The sequence below is a fragment of the Schistocerca serialis genome, chromosome 9 (assembly GCF_023864345.2).
Source record: "Schistocerca serialis cubense isolate TAMUIC-IGC-003099 chromosome 9, iqSchSeri2.2, whole genome shotgun sequence".
In the NCBI taxonomy this organism is placed as follows: Eukaryota; Metazoa; Arthropoda; class Insecta; order Orthoptera; family Acrididae; genus Schistocerca; species Schistocerca serialis.
Window position 1 is genome coordinate 473292041 of NC_064646.1, and position 23161 is coordinate 473315201.

At 45.5% G+C, this 23161-nt stretch overlaps 1 protein-coding gene across 1 annotated transcript in view; it reads left to right on the forward strand.

Moving 5' to 3' along the window:
- Positions 1 to 23161, forward strand: part of LOC126419719 (uncharacterized) — a 175367-nt gene that overhangs the window by 88398 nt on the left and 63808 nt on the right. The window lies entirely within an intron of this gene.

The following is a 23161-nucleotide window of genomic DNA, read 5'->3' on the forward strand; positions in this document are numbered from 1 at the left end:
TATGAAAACATCACATCGCGCGTGCTCCATAAGGTCGAGTATTATCGTCCAGCAGTACGAAGGCTGGGCCAACAGCATGTCGCAACAACCGCACATGACGTCCCAAGATTCTTCACGATGCCTCACAACAGTTAAACCTTGCCGATGTAACCGTACAATTTCAAAGAAAGGTGTTGGAGTGGTCCCCCACCAGATGGCAATCCGACGAGAACCACTGTCCAGACCAAAACGTGACGCATCTATGAAAACAACACCGTCCACTGTTCGAGCGTCCAGGTGCCATGTTGGCGGCTCCCCTCAAGGCGGTCCCTCCAGTGAGGACGCGTCAGAGGTACAGATACACCAGGTCTCCGACAATAAGGGCCGCTCTGTCGAAGCACGAGCAGTGGATGCTGCGAGGTGAGATGCCAGTTACCGTGCAGTACTAAGGCGGAACCGTCGTGCCCTTACAGCCAAATAAGTTCTCTCTTTCTGATGTTACAAGTGGTCGACCCCGCCCTGGCCTTCGGGATACGGTTTCGATCTCTACAAACTGTCGCCACATCCGAAAAACATTAAACACATCAGTTTGCGACTGTCTTGCTTCCATTCTTCCCATCGCTCTCCACCGCAAAGAGCCTGATAAGCGTCTTCTCTTTGCCATACTGCACCATCTGTGACTGTGTACACAGCGATTGTGGATGTGGGGACTACTAGGCAAACACTATCCCGTTTGATAGGTACCCAGACACCATCGTTGACATGGTTGTCCACCATCCAGAATGCCATCTTCCGTGCAGACGACGATCATACGGACATCTGTTGACAGTTTGTCTGATTATATCGTGAATTAGACACAGGACGGGGAAATAGTGGTTTGCTGCTTTAATTTTGGACACCAGTGTATATTTAATTACCATTACTCATATCAGTAATTGCTACGTTTTCAAAGGAGGAGGAAATGTTGGAAATAAAAAGCGTTACCTAACGAGATATTAAAAGTTGTCCCTTTTTTTCTTTTTTGGCCAAGAAAAGTACACTACTGGCCATTAAAATTGCTACACCACGAAGATGACGTGCTACAGACGCGAAATTTAACCGACAGGAAGAAGATGCTGTGATATGCAAATGATTAGCTTTTCAGAGCATTCACACAAGGTTGGCGCCGGTGGCGACACCTACAACGTGCTGACATGAGGAAATTTTCCAACCGATTTCTCATACACAAACAGCAGTTGACCGCCATTGCCTGGTGAAACGTTGTTGTGATGCCTCGTGTAAGGAGGAGAAATGCGTACCATCACGTTTCCGACTTTGATAAAGGTCGGATTGTAGCCTATCGCGATTGCGGTTTATCGTATCGCGACATTGCTGCTCGCTTTGGTCGAGATCCAATGACTGTTAGCAGAATACGGAATCGGTGGGTTCAGGAGGGTAATACGGAACGCCGTGCTGGATCCCAACGGCCTCGTATCACTAGCAGTCGAGATGACAGGCACTTATCCGCGTGGCTGTTACGGATCGTGCAGCCACGTCTCGATCACTGAGTCAACAGATGAGGTCGTCTGCAAGACAACAACCATCTGCACGAACAGTTCGACGACGTTTGCAGCAGCACGGACTATCAGCTCGGAGACCATGGCTGCGGTTACCCTTGACGCTGCATCACAGACAGGAGCGCCTGCGATGGTGTACTCAACGACGAACCTGGGTGCACGAATGGCAAAACGTCATTTTTTCGGATGAATCCAGGTTCTGTTTACAGCATCATGATGGTCGCATCCGTGTTTGGCGACATCGCGGTGAACGCACATTGGAAGCGTGTATTCGTCATCGCCATACTGGCATATCACCTGGCGTGATGGCATGGGGTGCCATTGGTTACACGTCTCGGTCATCTCTTGTTCGTATTGACGGCACTTTGAACAGTGGACGTTACATTTCAGATGTGTTACGACCCGTGGCTCTACCCTTCATTCGATCCCTGCGAAACCCTACATTTCAGCAGGATAATGCACGACCGCATATTGTAGGTCCTGTACGGGCCTTTCTGGATACAGAAAATGTTCGACTGCTGCCCTGGCCAGCATATTCTCCAGATCTCTCATCAATTGAAAAGTGTGGTCAATGGAGGCCGAGCAACTGGCTCGTCACAACACGCCCGTCACTACTATTGATGAACTGTGGTATCTTGAAGCTGCATGGGCAGCTGTACCTGTACACGCCATCCGAGCTGTGTTTGACTCAATGCCCAGGTGTATCAAGGCCGTTATTACGGCCAGAGGTGGTTGTTGTGGGTACTGATTTCTCAGGATCTATGCACCCATATTTCGTGAAAATGTAATCACATGTCAGTTCTAGTATAATATATTTGTCCAGTTTATCATCAGCATTTCTTCTTGGTGTAGCAATTTTAATGGCCAGTAATGTATGAAAATTCCACTATTGTCATAAGAAATTGTCCCCCTATCGTATAGTGCACAGCAAGCAAATAAAAAATAATAAATGGTGGCGTTAAAAATACTGGATATCATTCGGAAATTTACCAGCAATCGCCCTTCTCTCGCAGCTTCGCGACTGGAACAGGTGAGATGCGAAGTGAAAGTGGTACATAAAGTACCTTGCGTAGTATAGACGTAGAGGCAGGTGTTGGCGCTCCGTCTGCTACGACCTCTCTCTTTCTAGGCGCCGTGGGCGTCTCTCTAGTAGTGTTGGCTTGGAATGAAAAGAAAGAAGAAAAGAAGGTGGTGAAGGGTGCGAGATGCCGCCACTCGGGAGCGGAATGCGGACTGGGAGAGTACCGTAAATACTGCTGCCGCGGCGCCGCCCTAGCTCTGCTGTACCTGGCGCGGTTTGTCCAGCAAGGCAAGGTCCTGGAGGCAGCGAGCCAAGGCCGGGCCGCATTTCACCGCCGCGCCGCTCCAGCTGCTTCCAGCTCCGCCGGAAACTGGGCCACCACTTTCGCCCGTTCCAGCGCTGCTGTCAACCCGTGTTCCTGTCTCTCTCCACGCCGACCGCGACTAGCGGCTTACATGGAGGGGCAAAAATATCGCCCGATCCGAATAGTGCAGAGTCCAAGAACAGAGCACTGCGGATGCCCAAGTTCAGAAGTGCCATCTCCGATAACCTGTGACACATAACACCGTGTTTAGGAAACCAGGACTTTGGACAGTTAATACGCAGACAAGATGACTGGAACTCTATAAAGAACATCGCAGACGAAGTATCGCGAGCACTGTATGCAACATACCAACAGGAGAGACCATACGCTAGAATAAGACAGGCTCCACATCGGACAGATCAGCGGTACATGGTAAACGACACAGACACAAGCACAAACACGGAAAGGGATGCTTTATCACACACAGGAAGTGAAAACGAGATAAACATACAAACATCGTCAAAGTAACCGATGGTTCTACAACACTAAATCGAATCAATCTGAAAACGTAACCCAGTATGTAATTGTTCGTTATACCACTTCACAGCATGTAACACTATCTGAAGCTGTGACATTTCTTCTTCTTTCGCTGCATCGAAGTTTTGCCGAGCCCTCGCACCAGGTGCAGCTGACTATGACATTTCAAATCAACTCCCAGGCTCCACTGTCACCTCAAGTTCGGAAACACATTATACTCAACTAATCAATACATCAAATTGAGTATTACCATTGTCAGGACAGCATATGTAACAGATGTAACCATACACGCAGAAGGTATAAAGGGGAGAACCGTCACATCATATCTAAGTCAATTTGCAATATCTTGTTTTTTCCGTTAAATACAGATTTAATTTAAATTTAAAATACATCGACAACCTATTATACATCTCATTTATTATCATTATCATTATCTAAGTTAGCAATAAGTTTAAACAAAAAGACCATATGTACTACTAATAAAACTGAATTTCTATGATATAACATGGTAAAGTCACACAATGTACGACCTGCTATATAATAACACGCTGCAGGTCTTTACTTGACAAATTAATAAATAAACAAAAGTGCCAGTGTTCACAACTCTATCGGTCTGTGGAGTTTCAGCTTGCTGTTTACATCGTCAAATAGAAGCAATATAATAGTTAGCATACAGTACATTTCGAGATTCGATGCAGTTTAACTAATCGTATCTTTTTTTTTTTTTTTTTTTTTTTTTTTTTTTTTTTTTTTTTTGAAAGCAGTTATTCGAACACGTAGAAACGGTTGAAATATAAGAACTCCACGTCTATAGAATTACTACACACCAGGAGCATTTCACTTGTGTTTCAGTGTCTGACTGGGTAGGCTGCCGGTTTACGAACGTAAAAGACGAGAGTTCGAATTTAACTGGAGTCAATTCTCATTTTTTTAAAAATTTAGAACTATGCAGGTAAAGCTTTACATCTTAGTTAGCTACAAATTGTGCAGTTGTAGCCTTTTCTAAGTTCCATATTCTTTCAAGAGACTCCATTTTATAATAGTCCAATCTTTAAATAAACAGATAAATGTTCATAGTAAAAATATTGATTATGGTTGAATTTATTTGTAATTACTTCGACCGCCACCTGGTGTCTCTACAGTTGTCAGCTAAGAGAAACATATCTGCTGATTGGCATACGTCATAGATCTGCTTCAAAATGGCTGATGTGAACATTCGCTAGCGAATAACTGCTCTCTTTGCAAACGGTGTTAGTGCATCTGAGGCAGGACGTCGTTGAGGTTTTGATGCTTCCACAGCAAGGACACGGAGTAGAGCAGTAGACGATTTAGAAATAATGGGGAGGTAGCGAGGCGTCCAATACCTGGAAGATCCCGAGTCTCTACTTGGAGACAAGATGAAGAAAATGTCAGAGCGCCCCAGAATGCACCTTTGTCACTCATATGGGAACTAAGGGGAGTTTCACATTTCCCGGGATCGTCGAGAACAGCACTCAAAAGACTAAAGGACCGTGGAATCAGGTCCCGTCGTGGTCTTATCAAACAACCATTGTCTGACGAGCAAGCCGTGGAGTTCCTGGGAAGATGTCAATTGGAGGGAAGTCATTTCCTCCGACGAGTGCACTACTGAGACCACGACCAGAGGTGCTGCTCTTGTTTACCGTACAGATGGGCAACGATATGACGCGCGCTTCGTGGCCACACGCGCTAGAAGCGGACGCCGAAGTGTGAAATGTTGGGGCTGGACGTCTTACATGGGTGCAGGAATCTTACAACGTATCCAAGGCAAGTTCAGTTCAGTATTCTATGAACATTTCCTTGAAAATGTAATGATTCCTCGAACTCGGCTTTGGTACCCCGAAGGACGTCTCACTTACCGACATGATAATCATCCATCACATACTAGCAGTAGGAATCAGAGCTGATTTCAAAGGAGGGACTATGTATTCATTGCCTTCCATGGCCTCCAAAGTCACCTGATCTCAATCCCAAAGAGCATGTACGGGCTCAGCTAAAGAAGGTTCTATGATAAAATTGACCAGACCCTCCTCCTGGACCTGCGCTATGGGATTTGGGTCATTGTTCATGGGAGCGAACTTCCATGGATGAGAACTTTTTTGATACACTTATAAATTCTATGCCTCGAAGAATCCGAGCTGTTCTTGATACCAATGGCATGTGGACAAAAGACTGAAGCTATACGTAGCCTACTATTCATTTAATTTTATTTCATTTCTCCGTAAATGGACTACACAGCTGCTGGCCTGTGTGGCCGAGCGGTTCTAGGCGCTTCAGTCTGGAACCGCGCGACCACTACGGTCGCAGGTTCGAATCCTGCCTCGGGCATGGATGTGTGTGATGTCCTTAAGTTAGTTAGGTGTAAGTAGTTCTAAGTTCTAGGGGACTGATGACCTGAGATGTTAAGTCCCATAGTGCTCAGAGCCAGTTGACTACACAGCTATTAGGCTAAAAATATTAATTTCAGAATAGAAATCTACTTGCTGCTATATTATTTGTATTTTTATTGGAGGTCAGATGAATATCACCCTCCAAGGAAGATTGTTTGTATTTTTATGAGAGGTCAGATGAATATCACCACCGAGGAAGATTATTTGTATTTTTATGGGAGGTTACATGAATATCACCCACAAAGGAAGATTATTTGTATTTTTATAGAAGGTCATATGAATATCACCCTTCAAGGAAGATTAGTTTTAGACATCAAATTCACAAACCATAATTGGTTATTTACTGAAGAGAATACTGAAATAAAGAAAATACAATTTAATAACAAAAATAAACCACGAAACATTTGCGACGCGATTACAAAAATGCTGCGGTGAAATCCGTTCCCATACATATTACAGGTACCAGTATAGTAAGCTAGCACGCTACCAATGTCTTCTTAGGCCTACTGTAGTTGAAGAACGAATATTAAACTGGAAACAAATGCCAGTCAGCTGATTTGTTTGTTTTAGTTGAAAACTATACAGACACCAGGTGGCGGCCGAAGTAATTACAAATGAATACATCCATTTTCAATAGTTTTTCTATGACCATTTGTCTGTTTGTTTAAAGATTATACTATTATAAAATGGGGTCTTTTGAATGAATGTGGAACTTAGAAAAGCCTACAACTGCACAATTTGTAGCGAATTGAGGTTTAAAATATTACCTGCACAGGTCTAAATAAAGAAATGACAATTGACTCCGGTTAGATGCGAACACTCGTTCTTTACGTTCGTAAACCCTCAGCCCATCCACCTGTCCACTGAAACAGAGGTGAAACGCCCTGGTTGTAGTAATTCTGTTGACGTGGAGTTCATATATTTCAACCGTTTCTAAGTGTTCGAATAATTATTTTGAAAAGAAATGATATGATGAGTTAAATTGCAATGAATCTCGACATATACTGTATCCCAACAATTATAGTGCTTCTGTTTGATGATATAAACACCAAGCTGAAGATTCACGGACCGCTAGAGCTGTGAACACTGAAACTTCTGAACTAGGGCAAGCGGAACACTCTGTTTTTGGGCTCTATATTATTCGGCCCGGGCAATTCTTTTGTACGCTCATGCTGTAGACAAAAGCATGGGAAGACTAAGAACACGACACATTACAATGCCTAACATTGAGTAGCAAACTTGGAACGCATCACAACCTTTGGGCACCAAACATTGTACCGTGGGATGGCACGTGATCCTTGCCAGTAAAGCGACCCTGCGCAGTAGCCATGAGGCCCATGGAATACCACGACATGGCTGCCCAAACCATCACCGAACCACCGCCATATGTCTTCAATCTTGGGACGTAAACTCGGCCAGCTTTTGGAAACAACCTGAAACAAGACTCGTCTAGCCAAATGGCTTTCCTCCATTGCTCCATAGAACAGTTTTATGGCAACGGCAACACGTTTTCCTGTTACTACCGTTTCCACCACCGATGCGCAGTTTTGGAATTCTAGCTTGCCCTGCAATTCTCAGCTTTTGGAGCTCGTTCCGTGTTGTTTTGGTTATGAGCTCGTTCGCGAGAGCGAATTTCAGTTCTGCAGTGACTTTTGCAGCTCACGACCTCTGATTTTTCGTCAGAGTCCTTTTCAATGACCGTCTGCCGCAATGACTCAAGACACACTTTCGCCCGCGTCGTGACTTGGCGGATGATGGGTCTCCGCTTTCCCTCCGTGCGGTATAAATACTCGACACGGTGCCTCTTGGAACACCAAACGCTTCGGCTCCCACGGTTACGGAAGCACCCAGTGTACGAGCACCAAGAATTTGCCCACGTTGACTTACAGGGTGTTTCAAAAATGACCTGTATATTTGAAACGGCAATAAAAACTAAACGAGCAGCGATAGAAATACACCGTTTGTTGCAATATGCTTGGGACAACAGTACATTTTCAGGCGGCCAAACTTTCGAAATTAGAGTAGTTACAATTTTCAACAACAGATGGCACTGCAAGTGATGTGAAAGATATAGACGACAACGCAGTCTGTGGGTGCGCCATTCTGTACGTCGTCTTTCTGCTGTAAGCGTGTGCTGTTTACAACGTGCAAGTGTGCTGTAGACAACATGGTTTATTCCTTAGAACAGAGGATTTTTCTGGTGTTGGAATTCCACCGCCTAGAACACAGTGTTGTTGCAACAAGACGAAGTTTTCAACGGAGGTTTAATGTAACCAAAGGACCGAAAAGCGATACAATAAAGGATCTGTTTGAAAAATTTCAACGGACTGGGAACGTGACGGATGAATGTGCTGGAAAGGTAGGGCGACCGCGTACGGCAACCACAGAGGGCAACACGCAGCTAGTGCAGCAGGTGATCCAACAGCGGCCTCGGTTTTCCGTTCGCCGTGTTGCAGCTGCGGTCCAAATGACGCCAACGTCCACGTACCGTCTCATGCGCCAGAGTTTACTCCTCTATCCATACAAAATTCAAACGCGGCAACCCCTCAGCGCCGCTACCATTGCTGCACGAGAGACATTCGCTAACGATATAGTGCACAGGATTGATGACGGCGATATGCATGTGGGCAGCATTTGGTTTACTGACGAAGCTTATTTTTACCTGGACGGCTTCGTCAATAAACAGAACTGGCGCATATGGGGAACCGAAAAGCCCCATGTTCCAGTGCCATCGTCCCTGCATCCTCAAAAAGTACTGGTCTGGGCCGCCATTTCTTCCAAAGGAATCATTGGCCCATTTTTCAGATCCGAAACGATTACTGCATCACGCTATCTGGACATTCTTCGTGAATTTGTGGCGGCACAAACTGCCTTAGACGACACTGCGAACACCTCGTGGTTTATGCAAGATGGTGCCCGGCCACATCGCACGGCCGACGTCTTTAATTTCCTGAATGAATATTTCGATGATCGTGTGATTGCTTTGGGCTATCCGAAACATACAGGAGGCGGCGTGGATTGACCTCCCTATTCGCCAGACATGAACCCCTGTGACTTCTTTCTGTGGGGACACTTGAAAGACCAGGTGTACCGCCAGAATCCAGAAACAATTGAACAGTTGAAGCAGTACATCTCATCTGCATATGAAGCCATTCCGCCAGACACGTTGTCAAAGGTTTCGGGTAATTTCATTCAGAGACTACTCCATATTATTGCTACGCATGGTGGATATGTGGAAAATATCGTACTATAGAGATTCCCAGACCGCAGCGCCATCTGTTGTTGAAAATTGTAACTACTGTAATTTCGAAAGTTTGTCTGCCTGAAAATGTACTGTTGTCCCAAGCATATTGCAACAAACGGTGTATTTCTATCGCTGCTCGTTTAGTTTTTATTGCCGTTTCAAATATACCGGTCATTTTTGAAACACCCTGTAGCTCCCACCTAATGCACTCACAACTAAACAGAACACGGTTCTGACCAGGACTCGCACTTGCAACGTATTGAGGACACTGCAGGGGTCGTTCGAGGGCAAATACAACATCGCGGCCTGCAGGCTCGGCTAGCATCCGCCTTCATGTTAAAGAATGCATCTCTCGCGGTGTTTTTGTCCAACTCATGTACTGCTGTGGCTTAGACCACAGATGGTACAGACCACACATGACGTCATTATATGTCGATCAGCCGGTTAGTGGTGACATCCATTTGCAGGCGACTGGCAGTATACTGTTCCATTTAAGTTTATCTCAATTGCAGTATTTGCGATAAAGGTACCTTCAGTACCCTGCTTAAATCTTCTACCACGTTTGTTTGCACCAAGTGACACGCGACAGGCCGTTGCATTTCGCTTCAAAATTAATGTTGTTTTCGAAAACAGAATAATTTGCGATCGCATTTCTCGAGATACTGCAGTCAGTTTACAAGTTGAAACTAATAAATGATATCATTACCAAGCAGTTACCGCCTATTTGAGTGAACGTATTTGCGTATGAATATTACGAATTGTATGGCAGTGTTCATTATACTTCATGTCGTAAAAATAGTTCAGGATATATATGAAACATTAACTGCAAAGTCTTTCTTTTCTCTATTCAACCTCACAACTTTTTGTTTGTTTATTTACAACATGCTCCAGTACACACTATTTGTAATATTACATGTATGTATTTTGTGTGTGTGTACTGTAATGTTTCTGTTGTATGATGGTGATGTGATGATGATGATCATGATGATGATGAGAGAAGGGATAGGGTGAGACGCGGTACCGGCAGATAGCCCACTCCTCGCGAATAGCACCAAGGAGGCCACCGATGGACCATCACCACCCACCGCTGTCGCGTGCCCTCACTTCATCAGACGCTGCGGAGGGGTTTGATTTTTAAACCAGCACGTTCACGCAAAGAAAGTCTACACTACCATCTCATTTCCTCCTGCGAGCCAAATACTGGCAGCGAAAGTTTTTCCATCACCAGGAGTCGAACCGGCTTACTCCCGAGTCGAGCGACACCACACAAGTCTCCGTAAGCGACTTCGCCCACTGAGGCTAGGAACCTCAGAGCTTGTTTTACTTCATTTCGATTTTGATTATAGTTTCCCCACTGCTCAATTACGAAGGAATGTTTACACCCTTCCTAAGAATAGGGTGAATTTCAAATCGGACACTACTCAAAGCTACGCAGCAAACTTTTCCACCTAAATATTTTGGCACTGAGCCCTTTGATATCGGAAAAAACTAAACTCACATGCTGTGTCATCAATTTTCGATTTTTCTCCGCACTAAGCGGTTTAAAAAAAAAAAAAAAAGAGGAACCAGAAAATTGAATGCTTGCCGCCAGACTGATATTTTGTCTGCTACTCCTTTGGGAGTGGTGAGCTAGAACACTCATACTCGAGCACGGCCGCGTATTCGCTGAAGGACTGTAGTTCTGTCGCCTGTAGAAGAAAGAACATGTTTAGGAGTGCTGGTAACCCTTTCACCTGTCCAGGTGCAAAAACAATAGCCATCGTACTGGCACTGGGAACCGCGAAAAAATTAGGTTAACTGTGTTAGTGCATGTGTAATACTAATACAACTAGTCGTTCAGTTGTTAAAATCAGTGCTTAATTTCAGCTACAAAAAAAAATTAAAAAAACTGTAGGCTAACTGCCGGCTCTATTTCACACCGTGGGTAGTGACAAAGTCGCCTCTTTGCACCCCGCGCCGGCCGGTGTAGCCGGGCGGTTCTAGGCGCTTCAGTCTGGAACCGCACGACCGCTACGGTCGCAGGTTCGAATCCTGCCTCGGGCATGGATGTGTGTGGTGTCCTTAGGTTAGTTAGACTTAAGTAGTTCTAAGTTCTATGGGACTGATGACCTCAGATATTAAGTCCCATAGTGCACAGAGCCATTTGAACCATTAGGGGAGACCACGACGTTGGGATCACGGATTTACTTCAAACTTTGTACGCCTTCAGTAGGCCACTAAAACAACATGATGTGCAAGTAGCAAGGTGCGTTGCTCTAGTAATTCCGAGAAAATCACAAGAACAAGTTTTACGTGTCTTTTATGTAACTGACGTAGGTGGCAGACGTTAGACTTCCTGGTGGTCAAGTGGTTAGCGTTCGTAAGACGAAGGTGTATGAGGCGACTGTTGTACTCCTACCCAAACTTAATTTTTAATCTGTATTTTTTCATCGCTGGTCATACTGTTTAATTTATATGAGGTAACATAATTAAAAAATCCACGTGTATTTGCATTAAGTTTTAGTGAATTTCATGTTATTTGACTACTTACTATTTTATATAAATTTAATTATTAAAACAAATACACTCCTGGAAATTGAAATAAGAACACCGTGAATTCATTGTCCCAGGAAGGGCAAACTTTATTGACACATTCCTGGGGTCAGCTACACCACATGATCACACTGACAGAACCACAGGCACATAGACACAGGCAACAGAGCATGCACAATGTCGGCACTAGTACAGTAAATATCCACCTTTCGCAGCAATGCAGGCTGCTATTCTCCCATGGAGACGATCGTAGAGATGCTGGATGTAGTCCTGTGGAACGGCTTGCCATGCCATTTCCACCTGGCGCCTCAGTTGGACCAGCGTTCGTGCTGGACATGCAGACCGCGTGAGACGACGCTTCATCCAGTCCCAAACATGCTCAATGGGGGACAGATCCGGAGATCTTGCTGGCCAGGGTAGTTGACTTACACCTTCTAGAGCACGTTGGTTGGCACGGGATACATGCGGACGTGCATTGTCCTGTTGGAACAGCAAGTTCCCTTGCCGGTCTAGGAATGGTAGAACGATGGGTTCGATGACGGTTTGGATGTACCGTGCACTATTCAGTGTCCCCTCGACGATCACCAGTGGTGTACGGCCAGTGTAGGAGATCGCTCCCCACACCATGATGCCGGGTGTTGGCCCTGTGTGCCTCGGTCGTATGCAGTCCTGATTGTGGCGCTCACCTGCACGGCGCCAAACACGCATACGACCATCATTGGCACCCAGGCAGAAGCGACTCTCATCGCTGAAGACGACACGTCTCCATTCGTCCCTCCATTCACGCCTGTCGCGACACCACTGGAGGCGGGCTGCACGATGTTGGGGCGTGAGCGGAAGACGGCCTAACGGTGTGCGGGACCGTAGCCCAGCTTCATGGAGACGGTTGCGAATGGTCCTCGCCGATACCCCAGGAGCAACAGTGTCCCTAATTTGCTGGGAAGTGGCGGTGCGGTCCCCTACGGCACTGCGTAGGATCCTACGGTCTTGGCGTGCATCCTTGCGTCGCTGCGGTCCGGTCCCAGGTCGACGGGCACGTGCACCTTCCGCCGACCTCTGGCGACAACATCGATGTACTGTGGAGACCTCACGCCCCACGTGTTGAGCAATTCGGCGGTTCGTCCACCCGGCCTCCCGCATGCCCACTATACGCCCTCGCTCAAAGTCCGTCAACTGCACATACGGTTCACGTCCACGCTGTCGCGGCATGCTACCAGTGTTAAAGACTGCGATGGAGCTCCGTATGCCACGGGAAACTGGCTGGCACTGACGGCGGCGGTGCACAAATGCTGCGCAGCTAGCGCCATTCGACGGCCAACACCGCGGTTCCTGGTGTGTCCGCTGTGCCGTGCGTGTGATCATTGCCTGTACAGCCCTCTCGCAGTGTCCGGAGCAAGTATGGTGGGTCTGACACACCGGTGTCAATGTGTTCTTTTTTCCATTTCCAGGAGTGTATATTTAGAGGTATCGACAAAAAAACGAAGAAACGCAGTTTTCCTGCTGACAGTATAAAAATGTGTGTGAAATCTTATGAGACTTAACTGCTAAGGTCATCAGTCCCTAAGCTTACAGACTACTTAACCTAAATTATCCTAAGGACAAACACACACACCCATGCCCGAGGGAGGACTCGTACCTTCGCCGGGACCAGCCGCACAGTCCACGACTGCAGCGCCTGAGACCGCTCGGCTAAACCCGCGCGGCTGCTGAAAGTATATGCCTGTCGTGATTTGTGAAATCCCTTATACGTGCAACCTGGTAAGATACCCGGATTTGGTACTTAACCTCCTTAGCGATGAGCAAGAACGAATGGTATAGGTGCAAATTCTTTGAATATCTCAACATTTACGCTTGTACAGAGTGCGGCAGCGTTCATAGTAGGATATTAAAAACACACCATGAGGCAGTAACTGTAATTTATTTATTACCTCTTATGTCAATTAACTTTTACTAGTATGTAAGTCACTGTCCATTGCGTATGGTCTCCTGTCAAACGATGTCCCCTCTGCACAACACATTCATCTAGGCGGCGTTGGGAGCTTTCAATAACTCGGCGTAACGTATTCCCTGGGACATTGCCGACGGCAGTTCTGATGCGATGCTTCAACTCATGAATGGTGGCACAACGTGTTCGGAAATCTTCTTGCTCCAGGTAGCCCCAAAGGAAAAAGTTGCACTTGAAAGGTCAGGTGAGCGAGGCGGCCAGCAAATGTCACCAAAACGGGAAATTACTCTACCGGGAAATGTCTGTCGCAAGAAATCCATGCAAATTCTGGTTGTATGCGAGGTCGCTCCGTCTTGTTGAAACCATAATTGTTCCACATCCACATCGACCATACCTAATTGGGTAAGAACTAAGTCTTGCAGCATCCTTAGGTAGCGTTCACTGGTGACAGTTACAGCCACACCGCTGTCATCCTCAAAGAAGTAAGGGCCAATAATCCCAAAGGAAGCAACTCCACACCGCACTGTGACTCGAGAACTGTGCAAGGGCTTGATGTGCAGTTCATGAGGGTTTACATCACTCCATTCACTGAACCACATAACTCGAAATGAGCTTCATCTGACATCAGGATTGTGTGCAACATTTATGGATTTTGGCGAAGGACATCACGCTTGGTTAAGCAGAATGCTTCGCACGAAACCCAATCGCGAGGCCTAATATCCTGAACAATCTAGAGCTTATATGGGTGAAAATGGAGATCTTCGTTCAATTATCTCCCGAATCAGCGATCGGACATATGCACAGTTTGCGCATGACGACGACCAGATATTTTTGGGCTACGCAATAGTGCAGCACGAACATTTTCCACGGCTTCTGTTGTCTGCATAGTTCTTTCACTTCTTCCCGGTTTGACATTGCAAACAGAACCTGTTGTTCGAAAAATACGTACCCACCTCACAATGGTCCGTCCATGTGGAACTTTCGCATGACGTCCCAAGTTGAAATGTTACCGAAATAGACGCTGGGAAGCAATAACAGAGTCGTTATTCTTGAAATAACTTCCAACAGCAAAGGCACGATGCTGTGCACTCCACAGCTCCACATCACTGTCACAATCGAAATGGCTGTTCATTAGTACACGAATGCGGCACGGGCTGGCGCGCATTCCTGCAGTACGTCATTGTACTACGCAAGTCAAATTACGCCGTGTACTACATAAATGAAGGTCGGAGCGGCAGTCGAACCGTCGCCTCATTCGCGTTCGTCTTACAAAGCTCGAAAGCTAATTACTTGACCACCATGAGCTCTAACGCCCGACACCTGACAGAGCACTGAAAGACCTGAGTCGAAACAAGGCCCCGGGAGTAGACAACATTCCATTAGAACTACTGACGGTTTTGGGAGAGCCAGTCCTGACAAAACTCTACCATCTGGTGAGCAAGATGTATGAGACAGGTGAAATACCCTCATTCTTCAAGAAGAATATAATCATTCCAATCCCAAAGAAAGCAGGTGTTGACAGATGTGAAAATTACCAAACTATCAGTTTAATAAGTCACGGCTGCAAAATACTAACACGAATTCTTTACAGACGAATGGAAAAACTAGTAGAAGCCACCTAGGGGAAGATCAGTTTGGATTCCGTAGAAATATTGGAACACGTGAGGCAATACTGATCCTACGACTTATCTTAGAAGCTAGATTAGGGAAAGGCAAACCTACGTTTCTAGCATTTGTAGACTTAGAGAAAGCTTTTGACAATGCTGACTGGAATACTCTCTTTCAAATTCTGAAGGTGGCAGGGGTAAAATATAGGGAGCGAAAGGCTATTTACAATTTGTATAGAAACCAAATGGCAGTTATAAGAGTTGAGGGGCATGAAAGGGAAGCAGTGGTTGGGAAGGGAGTGAGACAGGGTTGTAGCCTCTCCCCGATGTTATTCAATCTTTATATTGAGCAATCAGTGAAGGAAACAAAAGAAAAATTCGGAGTAGGTATTAAAATCCATGGAGAAGTAATAAAAACTTTGAGGTTCGCCGATGACACTGTAATTTTGTCAGAGACAGCAAAGGACTTGGAAGAGCAGTTGGACAGAATGGATAGTGTCTTGAAAGGAGGATATAAGATGAACATCAACAAAAGCAAAACGACGATAATGAAATGTAGTCAAATTAAATCGGGTGATGGTGCGGCAATTAGATTAGCAAATAAGACACTTAAAGTAGCAAAATAAGTGATGATGGTCGAAGTAGAGAAGATATAAAATGTAGACTGGCAATGGGGAGGAAAGCGTTTCTGAAGAAGAGAAATTTGTTAACATCGAGTATAGATTTAAGTGTCAGGAAGTCGTTTCTGAAAGTATTTGTATGGAGTGTAGCCATGTATGGAAGTGAAACATGGACGATAAATAGTTTAGACAAGAAGAGAATAGAAGCTTTCGAAATGTGGTGCTACAGAAGAATGCTGAATATTAGATGGGTAGATCAAATAACCAATGAGGAGGTATTGAATAGGATTGGGGAGAAGAGAAGTTTGTGGCACAACTTGACTAGAAGAAGGGATCGGTTGGTAGGACATGTTCTGAGGCATCAAGGGATCACCAATTTAGTAACGGAGGGTAGCGTGGAGGGTAAAAATCGTAGAGGGAGACCAAGAGATGAATACACCAAGCAGATTCAGAAGGATATAGGCTGCAGTAGGTAGTGGGAGATGAAGAAGCTTGCACAGGATAGAGTAGCGTGGAGAGCTGCATCAAACCAGTCTCAGGACTGAAGACCGCAACAACAACAGTACTTAGTGCCTTGCTACAAACTTTAAACGGAATTTCAAATGTCTACTAAACTTTATCTCACGTGCTTAACGCCATATATTTAACACATTATCTCGTTTGCAAAGGCATCAGACATTTGAATCTCTTGGATACATCGGAGCGGAGTGGAGTGGAGAGTTCACTAGTAGGCAATTAAACAGAAATACGTAACGTGGTCCTGTACAAAACGTATCTCTATATCTGTTTTACTTATTTGCCTACTCTAATGTAATATTAGATCCTTTCGTCATCCAGTAAACACTGTCACGAACCCGTATAAAGTTTTGTATCACACAAATAGCCTGAACTACCACATAGATTTTATTCAAGTTGCTGTTTACTGAAGTATCCAACAGCCGGATCTTAGACACTAGCATATCAAAAGAACATTCTGCAAGCCTTCTTCCAGTACATATTCTACTACTGACTAGTCATCTACGAGATTATGGTTTCATTATGTATTCTGTGAAAGGAAAATGTCCTTTCACAGCAAAACAATAAGAAAATATGGAGTCTTCTTTCGATAAAGGTGTAGGTTCCGGAGGGGGGAGTGCGCCTTCAAACAATGCTTTGCCTAAAGAACTTCACTTTAGTAATTATCCATCACTGTTGCAGCCATACCTACCAACGTTAAGTGATCAAAATAATCCATCTGTATATGAAAACAGCTAACAAGTTTGTGGATTGGAATTATGAAATCTTGATCCAGTTTTAGCAGGAGCTTCAACTCTGATGTGCTTTCTGTCGATGCCAGCAATACAGTTCGGTATATTCATAGTTCCCAGTGAAGATCAGCTGCTTTCTATCAGATTTGTTGAGTTGATGGTGATAAATATGCGGGCTGCAGATGTTCCCGTATTGCCACTGACGTTCCAACCACAGTTCTGGGACGCTAGTATGTTCACGGAAAGAAAGAAGAGGAAAGCGGGATACATATGATCTCCTTAAATAATGTCGAAAGCGCCACGTTTATTCACATTAGCATACCAGTGAGGATACACCCAAGAACGTCTTTTAGACTTTTGTTGATTACCATTAATTAACCCAATTCACGTTCGTCGTTCGAAGAAGACGTAGTTCCGAGTTGGCAACGCTCAATCACTTGTCTTGGCGTCGAGTCGTGCTCGTGCCACGCCCCTACCATGTATGTGACACGCTTGGCCTTCTCCTCACCTGTCACTCTATGTCCGTACCCGCGCCGCGGGCTGTACACAACTGGCACACACGGCGGGCGATGTTGCTTTTGACCATTGTATCGATAACGCTGTTTGTTGTTGTCACATCTTATAATCTTACGACACTTCACTGCTGTTTTAACGAATAAACGACTACTTATTTCCTACTTTAGTGGTTGTAGGATGTAAATGCCGCCAGTCCACTGACGTCTCAGTTATAACGTGCAGTATCCATTTTGGAAGGCTGTTGCAAAACTTACAAAAGTCGAGTAGAGTACTTCAGTGAGTTCTTTTTAAGAGACAGTCTCCACTCCCTCGGATCTGATCAAATAAGCGCAGAAAAGATGTTGAATGATTTCAAAGAGACAGTATCGACGGCAATTGAGAGATGTACACCACATAAACTAATACGTGATGGTACTGATCCCACGTGGTACACAAAACGGGTCAGATCGTTGTTGCAGAATAAACGAAAATCATGCCAAATTTAAAAGAACGCAAAATCTCCAAGATTGTCAAAGATCTGCAGAAGTTAGAAACATAGCGCGTGCTCCAAAGCGAGATGCTTTTAATAATTTCCACAAGGAAATCTAACAGAAAACCCAAAGAGATTCTGGTCACACATAAAGCACACCAGTGGCAAGACGCAATCAATACCTTCACTGGGCGATAACAACGGTGAAGTAATTGATGACAGTGCCACCAAAGCAGAGTTATTAAACACGGTTTTCCGAAACTCCTTCACCAAAGAAGACGAAGTAAATATTCCTGAATTCCAAACAAGAACAACTGCCAACATGAGAAACATGGAAGTAGATATCCTCGGTGTAGCAAAGCATCTCAAATCACTTAATAAAGGTAAGGCCTCCGGTCCAGATTGTATACCAGTCAGGTTCCTTTCAGGGTATGCTGATTCAATAGCTCCGTATTTAGCAATTATCTACAACTGCTCGCTAATAGAAACATCCGTACCTAAAGACTGGAAAATTGCTCAGGTCACACCAATACCCAAAAAGGGACGTAGGAGTAATCTGCTGAATTACGGGTCCATGTCGCTAACGTCGATTTGCAGTAGGGTTTTGGAACATGTACTGTGTTCGAACGTTATGAATTACCTCCAAGAAAACGATTTATTGGCACATTGCCAGCACGGATTGAGAAAATATCGTTTTTGCGAAACACAACTAGCTCTATATACTCATGAAGTAATGAGTGCTATCGACAGGGGATGCCAAATTGATTCCATATTTTTAGATTTCCAGAAGGCTTTCGACACCGTTCCTCACAAGCGTCTTCGAACCAAACTGCGTGCCTACGGAGTATCGCCTCAGTTGTGCGACTGGATTCGTGATTTCCTGTCAGAAAGTTCACAGTTCGTAGTAATAGACGGAAAGTCATCGAGTAAAACAAAATTAATATCCGGCGTTCTCCAAGTAAGTGCTATAGGCCCTGTATTGTTCCTGATCTATATTAACGACATAGGAGACAATCTGAGTAGCCTTCTTGGAATGTTTGCAGATGATGCTGTCATTTACCGTCTTGTAAAGTTATCAGATGACCAAAACGAATTGCAAAATGATTTAGATCAAATATCCGTATGATTCGAAAAGTGGTAACTGACCCTGAATAAAGAAATCTGAAGAGTGTAAATTCAACTAAATACTTAGGGATTACAATTACAGATACCCTAAATCGGTAAGATCACATAGATAACGTTCCGGATAGAGCAAACCAAAGACTGTGATTTGTTGGCAGAACACTTAGAAGGTGCAACAGGTCTACTAAAGAGACTACTTACACTACGCTTGTCCGTCCTATTCTGGAGTATTGCTGTGCAGTGTGGGTTCCACATCAGGTGGGACTGACGGATGACATCGAAAAGGTACATAGAAGGGCAGATCGTTTTGTATTATCGCGAAATAGGGGAGATAGTGTCATAGACACGATGCGTGAATTGGAGTGGCAATCATTAAAACAAACGCGCTATTCGTTGTGTCGGGATCTTCTCATGAAATTTCAATCACCAGTTTTCTCCTCCGATTGCGAAAACATTCTGTTTGCGCCCACCTATATAGGGAAAAATGAACATCACGATGAAATAAGAGAAATCAGGGCTCGCACAGAAAATTTAAGTGCTCGTTTTTCCGGCGCGCCGTTCGAGAGTGAAACGGCAGAGAGACAGCTTGAAGGTGGTTCATTGAAGCCTCTGCCAGGCACTTTATTGTGAATAGCAGAGTAATCACGTAGATGTAGATGTAGATGCTGTTTCCGATTGAAATGTCCACTTTATAGAGGGGGATAATCAGTAATGAAACTATGCGACGGCTTAAAACTGCATGCCGAGCTGGTTCTTGAACAGGGAGCGTCCTGCGGACATTGCTCATGAGCAGTTGAGCTGTTCGTAATATTTTGTAAGCGGACTGACTGCAGAAGTCAACATTTCAGCAAACAATCGTAATCTACACGATATACAGAAACACAGTGAATACTGTCGACATTTGCATTGCTCACAAATACATTGCCTGACAAAAAATTGAAGCATCCTGCTCAGATGTCAACGTGCCTTCGTATGAATACACACGGCCCCCGTGTATGTGAATGATTTGAACTGCAGTTCTCTGGGACAGGTAGAGCGACCATCAGCGTACATCAAGTACTGTTCGTGTTTAGTGTTGTTACTCGGCCTCATAGGATATACGCTGAAGAGGCAGAGAAACTGGTATACTGCCTGATATGTGTACCGCCTCCACGAGCAGAAGTGCCGCAACACGACGTGGCATGGACGCCACTAATATCTGAAGTAGTGCTGAAGGGAATTGATACCATGAATCCTGGAGGTCTGTCCATAAGTCCGTAAGAGTACGAGTGGGTGGAGATCTCTTTTGAACAGCATGTTCCAAGCCATCCAATAAAGTTCATGTCCAGGGAATTTGGTGACCAGCGGAATTGTAGTTTTCCTGGAGCCACTCTGTAGCAGTTCTGGACGTGTGGGGTGTCTCGTTGTCCTACTGGAGCTGCAAAAGTCCGTCCGAATGCACAATGGACATGAATGGACACAGGTAATCAGACAGGATGCTTATGTACATGTCACCTGGTCGTATCTAGACGTATCAGGGGTCCCACATCGCTCCAACTGCGCAGACCCCACACCATTAGAGAGCCTCCACCAGCTCGAACAGTCCCCTGCTGGTACGCAAGGTCCATGGATTGATGAGGTTGTCTCCATACGTCCAACAGCTTCCGACCAGGCAACATGCTCCCATTCATCAACAATCCCATGTCGGTGTTGTCGGGCCCATGTGAGGCTTAAAGCTTTGTGACATGCAGTCATCAAGGGTACACGAATGGACCTTCGATGATGTTTCGTTGAATGGCTCGCACGCTCACACTTGTTGATGGCCCAGCATTGAAATCTGCAGCAGTTTGCGGAAGGGTTGCAATTCTGTCAAGTTGAATGATTCTCTTCAGTCGTCGTTGGTCCAGTTCTTGCAGGATGTTTTTCCGGCCGCAGCGATGTCGGATATGTGATGTTTTACCGCATTCCTGATATCCACGGAACACTCCTGCGCCGACTATAACACCAAGTTCAAACTCACTTAAACCTTGATAACCTGTCGTTATAGCAGCAATAACCGATCTAAGAACTGCGCCAGACTCTTATTGCCTTATATAGGCGTTGCCGACCGCAGAGCCGTGTTCTGCCTGTTTACGTACCTCTGTATTTGAATACGCACCCCTATACCAGTTTCTTTGGCGCTTCAGTGTATTGGGGGTGTTGACTAACCACTGTGAAGGACGCGGAGATACCGCGCACTCGTATGATACAGCGTTGTCAGCAGCGGACAGAGTTTGAAAGGACCCTAATTGTGGATCTCCATTTCCGTAGATGGTCAAATCGTGGAACATCCAGATTTGTGGGGCATTCGGATCTGACAGTCGCCCCACGTTGGACTGCATGGCAACTTCAAGGCATACATACTCTTCGTCAAGACTCCGATAGACCACCTGTGACGATCGGCGTATTCCGCACCATGCAGATCGTAGCCCGTTTACATCTGACGCTATCTAACGACATCATGTGATGGGCTCTTTGCAACACGCTGTGTCATCCTGCCCCATCGATCCGACATTAGCAGCTGCTGGATTAGAAAATTACCATCCTAAGCGTAGGCTGCCATTACACCACAACACAAACGGCTCTGTTCGGAGCTGTGAAATGAAGCGTAGACTACTGACGACTGGCATCGCATCGTGCTCAGCGACGAATCGCGGTTGTGTAACACCCCTGATAATTGTATTCGGCGAGTACGGCGGCCACCTGCGGAGGTGCCTCAGTCTCCCAGCATTATGGAGGGTCACAGAGGAGCAGCGGAGTTTGTCATGGCGTGGAGAGCCGCCGTGTATGGCTGCAGGTCACAGCTCGTAGTGACAGGAAATTCTAATGATACAACGGATGTCACTGACACGCTTCTCCACATATGTTACCTCTCATGCGACAGTATCGTAATACCATTTTCCAACAGGACAACGCTCGTCCAGGCATGGCACGCATCTCTACGATACGTCTCAGTATTATTGAGGTACTGCCGTAGGGAGCAATATCACCAGCTCTGTCCCCGACAGAGGGAGCAACTTGGACATCAAATCCATCCCCGTGGCGGATCCAGGATGTCGACTACCAATTAAAACGGTTGTTGACTAGTTTGTCTTAGGAGAGTAGACAACTGCTGTCTGATAGCCTTCCCAATCGAATGAGTGCATGCATCCAGGACAGAGGAGGTTCAACGCCTTGCCGGCCGGTGTGGCCGAACGGTTCTAGGCGCTTCAGTCCGGAACAGCGCTGCTGCTACGGTCGCAGGTTCGAATCTGCCTCGGGCATGGATGTGTGTGATGTCCTTAGGTTAGTAAGCGTTAAGTAGTTCTAAGTCTAGAGGACTGATGACCTCAGATATTAAGTCTTTTTTTTTTTTGCAACGCCTTACTGATAATAGGACTCGTACTGCCAAGTTGTCTGTAAATTTGACTCTATCTTGTAATCACTGAAATAACGACACATACTCTCTCAGCCCTTGCAGTTTCATTTCGTTTCCTCTTTCACATATGGGTACTTCAGTTTTTTGTCCCGCATTGTGTATTTTGTGTTCAGTGCGCAGAGGGAGAGATAAAGGGGGAAACGAGATTAAACCAGTTACTCTGTAACGAACCACCGGAGACTATGCACCAAAACACTAAGAAAGTATACCTGAACAATATCGGAAATTTTATCGGTGGATTTCGGGTTTACCGTGTATACAGTCACGAATAAGCTGGAGTGGAGCAACTTTGGCGTGAGGCTATAGTTTTGCAGGTGACTGCAGATAACCACGGAATGGACGCCATCTCGCATCCAGCCTCCGAGTGACGTAGCCCTCCATCAGCCCAGTAGGTTTCAGTCCACTTCTCTCGGTGGACGGTGAGCCAGACCGATTTGCATGTGCTTGGCAAGAAGAACTGCCCATTGAGGGAAGAAATCCTCGATCACGGACGCAGGCAGGGCGCAAGGTGGCCGCTATGTAAATACGGATTTGGGAGTCAATGGCCGAACGCACTCCGTGCAAGATCACTTGTGCAAAGGCACAGTCCCGCGCGCTGACTCAGTCGGAGTGTCGTAA